Source organism: Megascapheus bottae, chromosome X (assembly GCF_031878675.1).
Source record: "Megascapheus bottae isolate mThoBot1 chromosome X, mThoBot2.hap1, whole genome shotgun sequence".
Classification (NCBI taxonomy): Eukaryota; Metazoa; Chordata; class Mammalia; order Rodentia; family Geomyidae; genus Megascapheus; species Megascapheus bottae.
In genome coordinates, this window is record NC_143547.1 from 86,802,128 (window position 1) to 86,818,130 (window position 16,003).

The window sequence follows — 16,003 nt, forward strand, 5'->3', positions numbered from 1 at the left end:
GAAACACTGAAATTATTCCCTGCACTCTCCCATACCACAGGGCATCAAATTAGAACTGAACACCCATCTCTACCAATGAAAACCCTGTAACTCATAGAGATTGAACAACACATTGTTGAATCACCAATGGGTCATCGAAGAGATCAGAACAGAAATCCAACAGTTTATGAAATTTAACAAAAACGAGCACACAATATACCAGCTCTTTGGGACACGGCCAAGACAGTATTTAGAGGAAAATTTACAGCTCTGAGTGCCTTCAAAAACAAATTGGAAAAATCGCAAACCAACAATTAATTGTGTCACCTTAAGCTCCTGGAAAAAGAGCAACAAACCAACCCTAACCACAGTAGAAGGAAGCAAGTTATTAAAATCAAAGCAGAATTAAAAGAATTGGAGTCCAAAAAAACTAGAGAAAGAATCAACAAAACAAGGAGTTGGTTCTTTGAAAAAATTAACAAAATTGACAAACCCTTAGCATACCGAAATAAACAGAATCACACACAAAAATGGTAATATCACAACAGAAATAACACCAGGAGTATCATGAGGGAATACTTCTCAAACCTTTATGCCAACAAATTTGAGAATCTAGAAGAAATGGATGAATTCCTAGCAAATATTAACATACCCACACTGAATCAAGAAGAACTATCCAAAATAAACAGGCTTATTTCAAGCTCTGAAATAGAAATTGCACTAAGAGAACTACCACCTAAGAAAAGCCCATGGCTAGATGGATTCACAGCTGAATTCTATAAGGTCTTCAAAGCAGAGCTCACGCCAATACTCCTCAAGCTCTTCAACGAAATTGAAAATGAAGGTTCTTTACCAAACTCATTCTATGAAGCCAGTAGAACCCTCATTCCCCAAACCAAACAGAGATTCATCAAAGAAAGAGAACTAAAGACATATTTCTTTGATGAACATCGATGCAAAACTTCTCAACAAAATACTGGCCAACCGTCTACCACAACTCATCAAAAAAATTATACAGTGTGATCAAACAGGTTTCATCACAGGGAGGCAAAGCTGGTTCAACATACGCAAATCAATTAATATAATTCAACACATCAACAGGAGCAAGGAAAAAATCACATGATTGTCTCAATAGATGTACAAAAGGCATTTGACAACATTCAACACCCCTTTATGTTAAAAGCTCTGGAGAAATTAGGAATCCATGGAACATTGCTCAGTATAATAAAGGCTGTGTATGACAAACCCACAGCTAGTATTATACTTAATGGCGAAAAGCTAAAGCCATTCCCTCTAAAATCAGGAATGAGACGAGGATGCCCTCTCTCTCCACTACTCTTTAACATAGTATTAGAATTCCTAGCCAGTGCAGTAAGGCAAGAATCAAGCATAAAGGGGATCCAAATACGGAGAGGAAGTAAAACTTTCCCTCTTTACAGATGACATGATTTTGTATTTAAACAATCCTATAGACTCCACTCCCAAGGTCCTTGAGCTGAATCAAAACTTTGGAAGGGTATCAGAGCATAAAATTAACCCTCAAAAATCAACTGTCTTCCTCTATGCCAACAGTAAGAGGAATGTGGCAACATTCAGGAAAGCAACTCCTTTTGCAATATCCCCAAAGATAATAAAGTACCTAGGAATCGCCTTAACTAAGAATGTAAAGGACCTTTTTGATGAAAACTTTAAAACCCTGAAGAAGGAAATTAAAGCAGAACTGAGGAAATGGAAAAACCTCCCATGCTCCTGGATTGGAAGAATCAACATCGTGAAAAAGACAATCTTGCCAAAGGCTATCTAAAAATTCAGTGCAATACCCATCAATATCCCAGTGTTATTCTTTAAAGAAATAGAAGAGGCAATCCAAAATTTCATATGGAATAATAAAAGAGCCTGTATAGCAAAAACACTTCTTAGCAGAAAGAACAGTGCAGGAGGAATTTTTAATACCAAACTTTATTCTCTATTATAGAGCTGTAATAATCAAAACATCTTTGTACTGGCACAGGAACAGGCCTGAAGACCAATGGAATAGAACTGAGGATCCAGATATTAAACCACAGAACTATGGCCACCTAATGTTTGACAAGGGAGACAAAAAAAATAGAAGGGAAGAAAGACAGCCTCTTCAACAAGTGGTGTTGGCAGAACTGGTTAAGCACCTGCAGAAAAATAAGTTGGATCTTTCTTTGTCACCCTGCACTGGAATTAACTACAAATGGATCAAAGACCTCGAGGTAAAAGCCAACACACTGAAAATTTTACAAGCAATAGGAGATATACTAGACCTCCTTGGCACAGGTCGAACTTTCTTAATAAGGACCAAGAATCACAACAAATCAGAGAAAGTCTGGATAAGTGGGACTGCATTAAATTGCAGAGCTTTTGTATGGCAAAGGACATAGCTAGTAAATTAAATAGGAGGTCTACAGAATGGGAGAAGATCTTCACCAACCATACAACGAACAAAGGCCTCATATCTAAAATATATCAACAGCTCAAAAAATTGAATCACTCCAAAACTAATCTCCAAAGTAACAACCATCCCATTAAAAGATGGGCCAAAGACTTAAAGAGAGTCTTCTCTGAGGAAGAAACAAAAATGGCCTGTAGACACATAAAGAAATGCTCAACATCTCTGGTCATAAAAGAAATGCAAATCAAAACAACTCTAAGATTCCACCTCACTCCAGTTAGAATGGCCAGGATCAGGAAAACTAATAACAACAGATGCTGGAGGGGATGTGGCCAGGAGGGATCACTACTACACTGTTGGTGGAAGTGCAAACTCGTTCAACCACTATGGAAAGCAGTATGGCAGTTCCTCAAAAGACTAAACATAGAGCTCCCCTTTGACCCAGAAATTCCACTACTTGGCATTTACCCAAACATCCAGAAACAAGGACATACTAAGTCCACTAGCACAACGATGTTCATTGCAGCACTATTTACCATAGCAAAGATATGGAACCAACCCAGATGTCCCTTAGTTGATGAGTGGGTCAACAAGATGTGGTATTTGTACACAATGGAATTCTATGTGGCTGTCAGAAAGAATGACATTGCCCCATTTGTTAGGAAATGGAAAGACTTAGAAAAAATCATATTAAGTGAACTAAGCCAGACTCAAAGGAACATAGACTCAATGGTTTCCCTCATTTGTTATAACCAGTAGAAACCTTGGCCTCTCCTAGCAGAGATTTGCAATAGAGCAAAACCTAGATACAAAAGGCCATATAGTATGAGGCTAAATGAAAGGACCTCTAGGATACGGAAACAATACCCATATAATGAGTGATTGTGGTCCTTAATGTACTATGTTATCTCTCATCTGTTTTGCTGTACCTTCGTTATTTCATATTGTTACAGTATTTCACTTTGTTATCTGATATATTGGATATATTTGTATTTGGTTATTTGAAATTGGATAGGGAAGGGGGAAAACAATTGGGGGTCGGGGGAGGGAATTGGGGACTAACACATGAGAAAGGGTATCAATGTATGTGAATTAAGCACCTCCTATCTGGCAAATATAATGTGACCCTTCTATTAATTACAATAAAAATATATGAAAAAATACTCAAATATAAACACACATATACAAATTAAATTAAACATTTCATTTGAATCTCACACCAAAGTGCAGTAGTGTTACTCACTATATACTACTTTGAAAATTCGCTATAAAAATTGTGGGAGGGAATGGGAAGGTTAAATTGGAAGAGGGTGACAGGAGGGATGACATTTTCTGAAAGGAAATGTACTCTTCACCTGACATATAACTGCAACCCCTCTGTACATCATCTTTATAATAACAATATTATTGCCCTGGGTCACAGTTTGGGGGCAGTACTGAGGTTGGAAATTACAACCTCATGTTCGATTGGCAGAGAAGCTCTATGGTTTGAGTCATGCCCTCAGCCCTAAATTTAATTTACATTTTCTTTTAATATGTTCCTATTATACAGTCTCTGAATGAGACATGTTTTCAGTGATAGAAAATATTATTTATCCATTTAAGCATTAGGTCCTCTTTTCTCATCCTCTTATTTGTAATGTGCCTTGCAAAGCTATAGTAGCTTAGTTCCATCAAGCACGTACCAGGGTGGCAGATGATGAAATGCTCATGAAGTGATATCTCACATTTAATATCTCAATATTAAGTAAATAATATTTCAAGAACACCATGGGATGAGGAATGAGTTTAACTGATTAAACTGGGGATGACTCCCCCCATCTCCCACCTCTGTAAGGTCAAATTGTTTCTGTTAGCTTAAGGGATAAGAACAAAAGTACATATTCCAAGAGGTAGATAAGAGTTTATCAGGAAGCCGTTAGATAAGTACTCTCAAGCACTCATTCCAAGAGACTATTATTGCAGAAGTCCAGACACACTTACCCCAAACAATCTCACAACCAGGGGTTTTCTCCTGGCAGCATTCATACTTCCTGCACCTAGTCAAAGCCTCAAAGGGGATATAGGCACTATAGTGCATTCCCTTTAAGCCTTAGTCTTTCCTCTATGCTTTTACTTCATGACACCATTTCAAAACATACTTGGTTATTTATACATTCCTTCTTCACCGAATAAATTCTTAATCGACAATTGTTCCTTTAAGATTTTCTCCTCACTGTTACTGTGTTACTTTTCTGTGGTTGCAAGAAATGGAATCAGACATAATTTTACCTCGAATTTCTAAACATACTTTCCTAAGTTTAGGGTACAAATCACACTGGTTTGCAAAGGTAGCCAATTAGTCACAGCATTTAGCAGATAATACTTAACAAATGTGAACTCGAAGAAAGAAAAACTGAAGCTAACTATGAGTCTTCATCCATGGATCCAGGATACTGAAGAAGCTGTAATTAAAATAAATTGATCACATAGATTAAAAATACTTTTATTCCAAATTTTACTTTAGGATGGGCTTGTAGGGAAATCTACAAAAACTGTCCCAACTAAATAGTGAACTGGATTTTAACAATGCCATGGGAGAGAAAACTGTCATGTCAGATTGTTTACTAAGTATAGCTACATTCCATTCAGATTGTAGATGAATGAATAAATCTCTTGAGTCTAATGATGTGAGTCATTAGCCTCTGGCAATCCTGACAACTTAGATAATATACCAATACCCATACTCAGAAAAGAAGCTCTAAAATGAATGGCAGTTTTCTTTGCTTAGTTATCTAAAATGCCTTTTTTTTCTAGTAGATAAGGAGCTGTGGTGGCTGTATTCAACAAATGGTTCCTGAATATCTAGTTTCCCCTCTTCAAAGTGATACTGCAGTTCCCTTAAACTAATCTGTTCCAGCTCCAAAACTATCCCATTCCTAAGATTCACAGAATGAGTTACCCGAAGATAAATGAGAATGACTACTCTCCTTGCATGAATTTTCATCTCATTTCATTTTCAGAGGTATAAAACTCAATTCACAATCACTTTCACACCTTGTTCCATCTTGTGTCTTTCCTTACTATTTTTCTCATGTCTCTTTGGATAAAGAGAATTAGGAAATTAGAAGACTAGAGACAAGAAGATACTGGAAGATTAAGAAAAATGGAGGGCAATAACTCTCTGGTTCCTCATTATTTTATCTCAATCCTTTTTACCTCTACCAGTGATTTTCAAATTCATTCTAAAGATATTTTGAGCTGATGCCACAGTTTTAGACTTCCAGTGATATTAGAAAATGGGCACATAGGCTTAAGTTTTAGGTAGTAGTCATATTAACTCAATAAATATATAACACATACCTATTATGCTACAGAAAAAAATAGGAGACACAATATTAAGGCCAATATCGACCTAGTTTATCAGCCCACTGTAATTATTACAAAATAAAAAAAACTTTTCATTTTTACTAGGCTCTACAAAGGAGAAATATGTTCCACCAAATCATGCTAATATAGTCCTTCTAGGGGGATTAAAAAATAGATAATTGATTCATGGTACTAGAAATAAACTCTCTACCAAGCCTCATGTGTTCATTTACATGTCAGAAAATCTCTAGTTTTGTAATTTTACACTTAACTGGAATTAATTCCATTGAAATTTCCATATTATAGACTCAATAAAATACAGCCCTTTCAGCCAGGTGCTGTGGCTAATGCCTATAATCCTAGCTACACAGGAGGCTAAGATCTGAGGATTGTGTCTCAAAGCCAGCCTAGGCACATAAGAACATGAGATCCTTATCCAATTAACCACTAGAAAATGGGAAGTGGGGCTGTGGCTCAAATAGTAGGCAGTAGCCTTGAGCTGAAGAGCTGAGGGATAGGACAGAACCCAGGCCCAGAGTTCAAGCCCCATGACCAAAATAAAAATAAAAATAAAAATGGACCTTTAAAAAGTTGTCATTATAGCCGTGTAATAGAGTCTAAAGCTTGGAATCGAAATTCCTCCTGCGCTGTTCTTTCTGCTAAGAAGTGTTTTTGCTATACGGGGTCTTTTATTATTCCATATGAAATTTTGAATTGCCTCTTCTATTTCTTTAAAGAATGCCATTGGGATATTGATGGGTATTGCATTGAATTTGTAGATAGCCCTTGGCAAGATTGTCATTTTCACAATGTTGATTCTTCCAATCCAGGAGCATGGGAGGTTTTTCCATTTCCTTAGTTCTGCTTTAATTTCCTTTTTTAGGGTTTTAAAGTTTTCATCAAAAAGGTCCTTTACATTCTTAGTTAAGATAATTCCTAGGTACTTTATTTTCTTTGAGGCTATTGTGAAAGGAGTTGCTTTCCTGACTATTGCCTCGTTCCTCTCACTGTTGGTGTAAAGGAAGGCAGTTGATTTTTGAGGGTTAATTTTATAGCCTGCTACTCTTCCAAAGTTTTGAATCAGCTCAAGGAGCTTGGGAGTAGAGTCTATAGGATTCTTTAAACACAGAATCATGTCATCTGCAAAGAGGGATAGTTTTATTTCCTCTTTCACTACTTGGATCCCCTTTATGCTTGCTTCTTGCCTTATTGCACTGGCTAGGAATTCTAGTACTATGTTAAAGAGTATTGGAGAGAGTGGGCATCCTTGTCTCGTTCCTGATTTGAGAAGGAATGGCTTTAGATTTTCACCATTAAGTGTAATACTAGCAGTGGGTTTGTCATACACAGCCTTTATTACATTGAGGAATGTTCCATGGATTCCTAGTTTCTCCAGAGCTTTTAACATAAAGGGCTGTTGGATCTTGTCAAATGCCTTTTGTACATCTATTGAGACAATCATGTGATTTTTGTCCCTGCTCCTGATGATGTGTTGAATTATATTAATTGATTTGCGTATGTTGAACCAGCTTTGCCTCCCTGTGATGAATCCTGTTTGATCACCGTGTATAATTTTTTTGATGAGTTGTTGTAGATGGTTGGCCAGTATTTTGTTGAGAAATTTTGCATCGATGTTCATCAAAGAAATAGGTCTATAGTTCTCTTTCTTTGATGAATCTCTGTCTGGTTTGGGGATGAGGGTTATACTGGCTTCATAGAATGAGTTTGCTCAGTTGATGAGTGGATCAACAAGTTGTGGTATTTGTACACAATGGAATTCTATGCTGTTGTCAGAAAGAATGAGATCGACCCATTTGTTAGGAAATGGAAAGACTTAGAAAAAATCATATTAAGTGAAGTAAGCCAGACTCAAAGGAACTTAGGCTCAATGGTTTCCCTCATTTGTCATAATCAGTAGAAACCTTGGGCTCTACTAGCAGAGATCTGCAATAGAGCAAAGCTTTGATACATAAGGCCATATAGTATGAAGCTAATTGAAAAGACCTCCAGGATATTGAAACAAAAGCCCTATAACGAATGATTGTTGTCCTTAATGTACTATGTTATCCCTCATCTCCTTTGCTGTCCCTTGGGTATCTCATATTGTTACAGTATGTCACTTTGGTATCTGATATATTGAATTTATTTGTATTTGGTTATCTGAAACTTGATAGGGAAGGGGGGAAAACCAATATGGGGAGTGGGTGGTGGGTGGGGGGAGGGTAATGGGTACCAAGACATGTGAAAGGGTATCAATGTATGTGAATTAATGCACCTTCTATCTGGCCAATATCATGTAACCCTTTTACTAACTACAATAAAAATATATTAAAAAAAAGGTTGTCATGTGGAAACAATATAAATACCAGCCTTAAAAGCTCTTCACACTATAAAATATCTACATTTGGAAAAACATGTTTTAATCTGCATCAGTGTTATCAGTTGATATTATACAGGTTTAATGTCACTTGTCCTTAATGTCTAAAAGCAGACGATATATTTATTTAGGGCTTTGCAAGGTGTGCACTTGAGAATATTTGTATCCACATAAGAAGGTATCTTCAAGGATGCAATGCAAGTCCAAACACAAATTTTACTGTTTCATTTGGAAATTTCTACTCTCAATCACATCATATAAACCCCAAAATTTCAGTTTTTGGAGCATTTCCTTTTAGGAACTTGGGATTAGGTATGCTCAACCTGTAACATGGTTCTAATGGTAAATCTGCAACTTTGAAAACTTAGTAATTGCCTTTACAATCTTATTAGTGTTATAAAAACATAATCTAAAACTTGATGGGAGCTGGACACTTGTGGCTCATGCCTGCAATACATGGTTCAAAGCCACCCAAGCAGGAGAGTCTGTGAGACACTTACCTCCAGTTAAACTCCAAAAAGCCAGAATTGAAGTTATGGCTGAAGTGGTAGAGCACTACTATTAAGCAAAACTCTCAAGGACAGTAACCAGGACCTGAGGTTCAAGCCCAAGGACGGGCTCTCAAAATTATGGGATCTTTGACATTTAACACAAAAAGTGAATAATTTAAAGTTAATATTATGATGTGACATTTGTTACAGGGTTAAGTAGTTTTTTACTTCTGTTTAAAATAGGAAACTGAGGATATGTTTTGTCTCCTCCACTACATAAATCAGAGAAATGGTATCTTTCCATATGCAGAAATAATGCATTACTATTGCTGTAGCTGAAAATATTAAAAAATTTAAATTACATTCCACACTGCTGTCAAGATTATATTAACCAAACTTGAATATACTAAAAATGACAGTACAATAAAATACAGAGTATGATAAATCATAATGCTTCTCTATTTCATATATAAGGAGAGATGGTTGAATTAAGTGCTTGAATCTCTCTGCTCAAAGTTGTCTCAATGTTTCAATAGTTGTACCAAAAAGAAAAAAAGTTTAAATTAGCAACCAGTTCTACCCTTGGAAGACATTTCTTGTTGAGGCAGAAGTAATTGTCACAGTGAAACTAAAATCAGTTTAAAATTTATACTTTTCCTGGTCCAACATGGATAAGGATGAGGTTTATTGATGAGTTTAATTTTACTTCAGGAGAAGAATACACAGAATCACACAAATTAAGGGGCTAGAGTTGATTTAAGCATGTCACCCTACTTTTTTGAAAGTGACAAATATAGCAGCAAATACTTACTTCTCTTCTACCCATAGTCCTAACAAGAAAAAGTTTAAGGCATTATGACAGAATATACATAACTTTTATAAAATTTTGAAAATGGACATTATTTATCAACAGCCAAATACAAATCAAATAAAATACTATAGTGGATAATAATGTGCAAAACTGCATATTAAACATATTTGTAAATAACCTACTATATGCCCAGTGATGTTTTCCAAGAAAATGGAGAGGATTAATAATGATTATGACTACATTTGTTAGCACTCATAATAATTACTGTGTGCAGTCACTCTAGTAAGTGTTTTATCTTTCAATGAATTCTCACAACAACCATCTGAGGTGGGGACAATTACTGCCACCATTTTACTAATAAAGCATGGGAGCTCATATAAATGGTTTTTTCCACAGGTATTTATGCACTAAATGGTAAACCTGAGAGTCAAACTTAGTCAGCTTACATTGACATAGAATCGATATTCTAGTTGGAAAAGACAATGACAGACAATGTCAGATGATAACAATTGCTATAGACAAAATAAAATCAGACAATGGATTCAAAGGTGTAGAAGTGGAAACAATAGGCTGTATGTGGCATTTAGTAACTGTAATTTTTGCACATTATAATATACCAAACACATCTCTACAATTAAGGGATTCAGGGAGTAAAACCATAGTTGCTAATGAATGTGTGAAAGTTTGAGGAAATATCACGTCAGTTAATTTTTGAGTAACTAACGAATTGTAAACATACAGTGAGGAAACTAGGCACAGAAAAGGGAGATCATAAATGTGGCCACTATGGCATAATGAAATAAGCCAGTATCACTTAGATAATAATAAGGAATGGAGACAATCATGACAGATGCCAAAAAATTATTAGGATGATGTATAAATCATTGGAAGGAACAAGTTTAGAATATAGAAACCCAGTAAAGAAATAGTCCTTCAGTCAAACTTAGAATTTCTCTACCTTTCATCTAGATTGAACCACAGGGCATCCATTTCTTGACATTTCAAGAAGTTGAAAGTTGTAATTCTGAGCACTGAGGAGAATTATTTCAAAGATTCAAGAACAGAAACTGCCTGATTAACAAGTATACCCCCACTGATTGGAGCACAGAACGCTGTCATTTACTGTTGAGTAAGTCTTGAAAGTGTGCATTCACAATTTCGTCTCCAGATGCTGAAACAGGAAGGCTACTAGGGATATGTTCCATGACACAGTATAACCTAAAAAAACGTTGGTATGCTACATGTTTCTAAACTTTTTTATGTGAATGAGAATTACCAATGATTGGTAAAAACGAAGTGTTTAATTCAATAGTTCTGGAATCAGCTATTTGATTTCCCAGCTTCAGGTAACTCTCAAGTATGTGCACACACACCATTCCTGGGAATTAAACTCAGGATATGAATTCTGTGAGTACTGTCCCTGTGCTTTGCTGTTCAAGGCTAGTGACCTATCCCTTGTTTATTGGTGGTTGACTGGAGGTAAGTATCTCAAGAACTGGATCGGGAATGTGGCACAGTGGTAAACTGCTTGCCTAGCATTCGTGAAGCCCTGGGTTTGATTCCTCAGTATCACATAAACAAAAAAACGAAAAAGTGGTGCTTTGGCTCAGGTGATAGAGTGCTAAGCATAAGAAATCACAAGGACAGTGCCCAGACCCTGAGTTGAAACCGCAGAACTGGCAAAAAAGAAATCTCAAGGACGTTCCTGCCTTAACTGGGTTGGGATCACAACCTTTAGATAGCTGTGTCCTGAGTAGCTACAATTATAGGCTTGTCATTGGCACCAGGCTTGAGAAACATTTAACAAAAGGTTTAGGAGAGGTTTAATAATCTCATTAAGAATTTTTTATTTTTTTGACAGTCCTGGGGCTTGAACGCAGGGCTGAGCACTGTCCTTGAGCTTTTTCAAGGCTAGTGCTCTATCACCTGAGCCACAGCACCACTTTCTGCTTTTTCTGGGTATGTGGTACTGAGGAATCGAACCCGGGTCTTCATGCATGCTAGGCAAGCACTCTACCACTAGGTCACATTCCCAGGCCCACTAGTAAGTACTTTTAAAACAAATACAAAGATTAGATTTATTGAAATGTTATTCCCAAGAGACCAACTGCATTAAAATTATCACATACAATTGACTGTTATAAAAAGAAGAGTATATACTGTAACTCTTAACAATTTTGGCAGAAACACTTGCTTGTGATATGGATAGATCCCAACTCTAAGATAATATAGAAATATTCACTTGGTTTTCTGTTCATCACTATTGATTCTTTAGGTATACAACACAGCTTTGTGGTCTGTACTCACAAAGTGAGCAATCAGCTTTCCCTGTTGAAATATGTAGTCATTGGTGGCTGGGTTGTGAACCAGGGAGACAGTAAGGTTTGGACAGAGGTGCATATGCTAGCTGTCACTCATTCACATAAAATCAGCCATAAATTTTCCTTAGTACACTCTGGGACTATGAAAAATGCATTTTCTTTTCCACAGTATAACTTCTTCTAAAGGATCTTGTCTTTGTGAGTGTGTTTCAATTAGTTCTGTTTTACATCTTTCAGCTTCCTGGTATTTATTTTGTTTAACTGTAACTTGTTACACTATTGGAATTCTCATGCATATAACATACTTCAGTTACTACATTCTACCCTGATTGTTAATATTTTTGTGTATATATGCCTATGGTCTGGTATATGTCCATATATTAGGTATACATATATATTTATAAGTTAGTTCTCACATTCACATATGTTAGAAAACATGCATTCTTTGCCTCCAAATTCAAATGAGTCATTTGACTCAACTTTAGCGGTGTCTATAATGTTTCTTTTTGCACTTATCATAGCCTATTATGTGTGTGTATTTCAGTGTATATATATATTTATGTGGGGGGGATGATTGAGGAAGATGAGAAAGGAACCAGGGACAGTGAGAGAGAGAAGAAAAGATAAGAGTTTACATGAGAGTGAAAAGATTATTGAAAATTTAGATAGGACAGAAAAACAATGGGCCGAAGAATCTGCCATTTATGGAAGGGTGATTAATATGCTTCTTTATAAGTTCCCTCTCATTTCTTTGTTTAAATTTTAGTGTCAGAATAGCTAACTCTTAACAGGGTGCCAAAAGAAACACTTAAAAATGTGATGGATGTGAGCACGTGAGTTGTCATTTAATAAAGATTTCCTTTTCTGGAGAATGTTGAGAGACAGAATCTGCCTAAATTCATACAATCATTATGAACATTGTATAAGTGATAGGAAAGTGACCACTTGTAGATTTATAAATGGGTGAGAACCAGTTGCTAATAGCTAATATATAGCATATACAGGAAAAGTCTCTTAAGGTACAGTTCTTAGAATCAGAAATTGAGCATTAATTACCAGTAAAGTTTTCTTAAGCATGAAATGGAAAACTAAAGACTAAAACATCTAAAAACATTATATTTGTATGCATAGCTCCCTTTTGTAAAGAAATTGCCACTGAAGTATTATATAATCATTGTGCATCCACCAAAAGACTTACCTCAATACTCAATGATTCCAGCTGTATATGATGAGGAATAGAGTGATCACAGAAAAGATAACAAAATAAGGGAGTATGAAAAGAAGGGAAGAAAAGTTGTAGTTCCTACTTTTTCACAATTTTACCCAAAGCTTGTCCTACATATAGCTTATGAGAGGCGGTAACATGTGTTGTGTTTTAGTAGTGACATCAGCTGTACAAAGTGCTTTTCATATATTATGACATAATTATTTAGTAACAAATTATTATCGTGCTTATTTTACAAATAAAGAAAACAGAAATGGGGGGAGCAAAACTTGCCCCAAATTTTTCAACTGATTGTCAGTCTAATCAAAGCCCATTTGACTCAAAGAGCAAATTCATAACAACTGTACTATGCAAAACACTATAAAAAGAAACAAGACATTAATGTGATGGAATTTTAGAGATAAAATAATCTGAGACAAAATATATTTATTCTTTTTAATGGAAAAGAGCCAGTAATGAAAGAGCTAGTGTGAGGACATAGAACTCCTCTTCCGTTACTCCTTCCATTGTATTGTCTTGAATTCAGAGTATATTCTACAGAATGATTCAGCATGACAGGGTGACAGTTCTACAGCCTGGAGCTAAGCACCAAGGGAGATGGAGTACACAAAGATGTTATTCCCAGTGTTAAACACCTATCAATAGGATTGAAAATATTTGGTTAAGCTTTGGACATTTTATAATATTTCTGAATAATGAGAATTCACAAAACAAAGTATTTTCTTGACTAAGAAACAAAATGAAGAAAAGAAGGCCAATGATAGTTGCTCATGCCTGTAATTTTGCTACTTGGGAGGTTGAAATCGGGGGCTTATGGTTGGAAGCCAGCCCAGGCAGAAATGTTCATGAGACCCCTTCTTAACCCTTACATGTCCACAACTGTCTGCGTCTGTCATTTCAGGTTGTGGAAAAGGCTGGAATTAGGGTGATCATGGTTAAAGGGCTATCAAGCTCTCCATGTATATGAAAGGAAACTAAACACAGTGGAGTGTGCCTACAATCCCACCAATCATGGGAATGCTATAAAGTAGTTGTATTGTTGCTCAAGCACATTCCCAGCCAGAAAATGAGAATATATTCTAAAAATAACCAGTGGAAAATGGCTGAAGGCTCCACTTAGTGGTGTCAATCAGCCCAGTAAACATGAGGCCCTGAGCTCAAACCCCATTATTAAAGAAAGAAAGGAAAGAAAAACAGGAAGGAAGACAGAAAGAAAGAAGGCAAGTAGGCAGGAAGGCGGGAAGTTAGGAAGGTGGGAAGGCAGGCAGGCAGAGAGGGAGGAAGGGAGGGAAAGATGTAAAAGAATAGGAAAAAAAACAAAATAAAAAATGAAGGCTATGCTTAGAAACAAGGACCAATAGCTTCATGCCAAGAAAGTACTTGCCAGACAATCACCTATAGGTAAGTGAGGTTGAGTATTACCACATTGATGGGACATAGAAGGTCACATGTACTCATTAACAGGCTATACCTCTTAGGGCAAATAACTTCACTTTTATGTTGTGGCTTCTTTGTAGTGCATAACAAATTCATCTAAACTTAATAGACCTTATAAGGGCACTGTCAAGATTTCAAGTAGTAAATTGTTTATAATATATTCAGAACTAAAGTTGCATTCAACATACAGAATACCATATACAAACAGAAGAAATTTATTTTTGAAATGTTTGAATTAATCCAGTCTTTATTGTAAAAGGCCACTCAATTTCAAATGTAAAGTTTAATAAAATATATTGATTTTTCAAGTATAAAATATATAGTTTTTATTGAAATAGACCTAATACCTTACCATATCATTGGAAATATATATAGATTTGATGAATATAAACTGGTCCCTTTAATGGATAGTAAATATTTTCCTGTATCTATCATGTAAAATATGCACATGAGATTGGAAGGAAATAAATGTTTAAAATGTCTTTCATAGAAATATAAATATTAGACCTATATTGTACATTTTAGATCATCCTACTTTGTGCCATGCCCAGAAGTGTTTATAATAATTTTTAAATTGAAAACAGGATAGAAATTCAGAAGAAAATACTATTTTCCAGCATGTCATGGTTAGTCTAAAGTGTTCTTCTTTATGAAAGTCATTCCTTCCTTTCTCTAACTACATGGGAAAGGCTGTCCCATTACTATGGGTATTTCTTTGTTAAGAGCAGAGAAGAGAGGATAAAAATTGTGAAGAGCAATTCTAGGAGATCAGAACTTTCTACTAAAAGATTTTCAGAGCATAACGATGGTCAAGGTCCTGGATTGTGGCCTAGTGGTAGAGTCCTCACCTAGCATGCACAAATCCCTGGGTTCAATTCCTCAGTACCACATACACAAAAAGCCAAAAGTGGTGCTGTGGCTCAAGTCGTAGACCACCAGCCATGAGAAAGCCCAAGGTCAGTGCTCAGGCCCTTAGTTCAAAACCCAGGACAGGCCAAAAAAATTATCAAGATGAGTATAATATTCGACATATCAATATAGTCAGAGAATAAAATTAAAAAAAGGTCAGTCATTGGGACAAGTAGGATTTTTTAGGAATGTAAGGAATTTAAAAATATCTTTGCAATAAGATAATCACAAAGAAAATTCACACACTGAAAATAGTAGAAGAGGAGTCACAAAAATTAGAGCCAAATAGTTAGCTAACCAGACAAAAACTAAGCCTTTCATGAATAAGAATACTGCAGTAGGACTAAATTACAACAGAAAAGGGAGTCACAATTTTCTGACTTTAGAGAAAGACTTCTCTCCCACTGAGAAGTATAAGACTATACACAAATGCAAAGAGACAGAGATATATGAAAGATAAAAGTATAAAGACAGCAGCAGCCATAATAAAGGCAATGCTCCTGTTAAGACAAAATTCTTGGTACATTTGAAACTGGCCTGATGTAAGTACAAAAGAAGTGAGAGAGACGCCTACAGTGAGCAGATTTCCAGAGCCATTACTTTCAAATCCTAGACTCTCGGGACAATATCTATAAAAACTTGATGATACATCTAGTTTAAGAGAGACTTAGTTCCAAAAGAAGCCC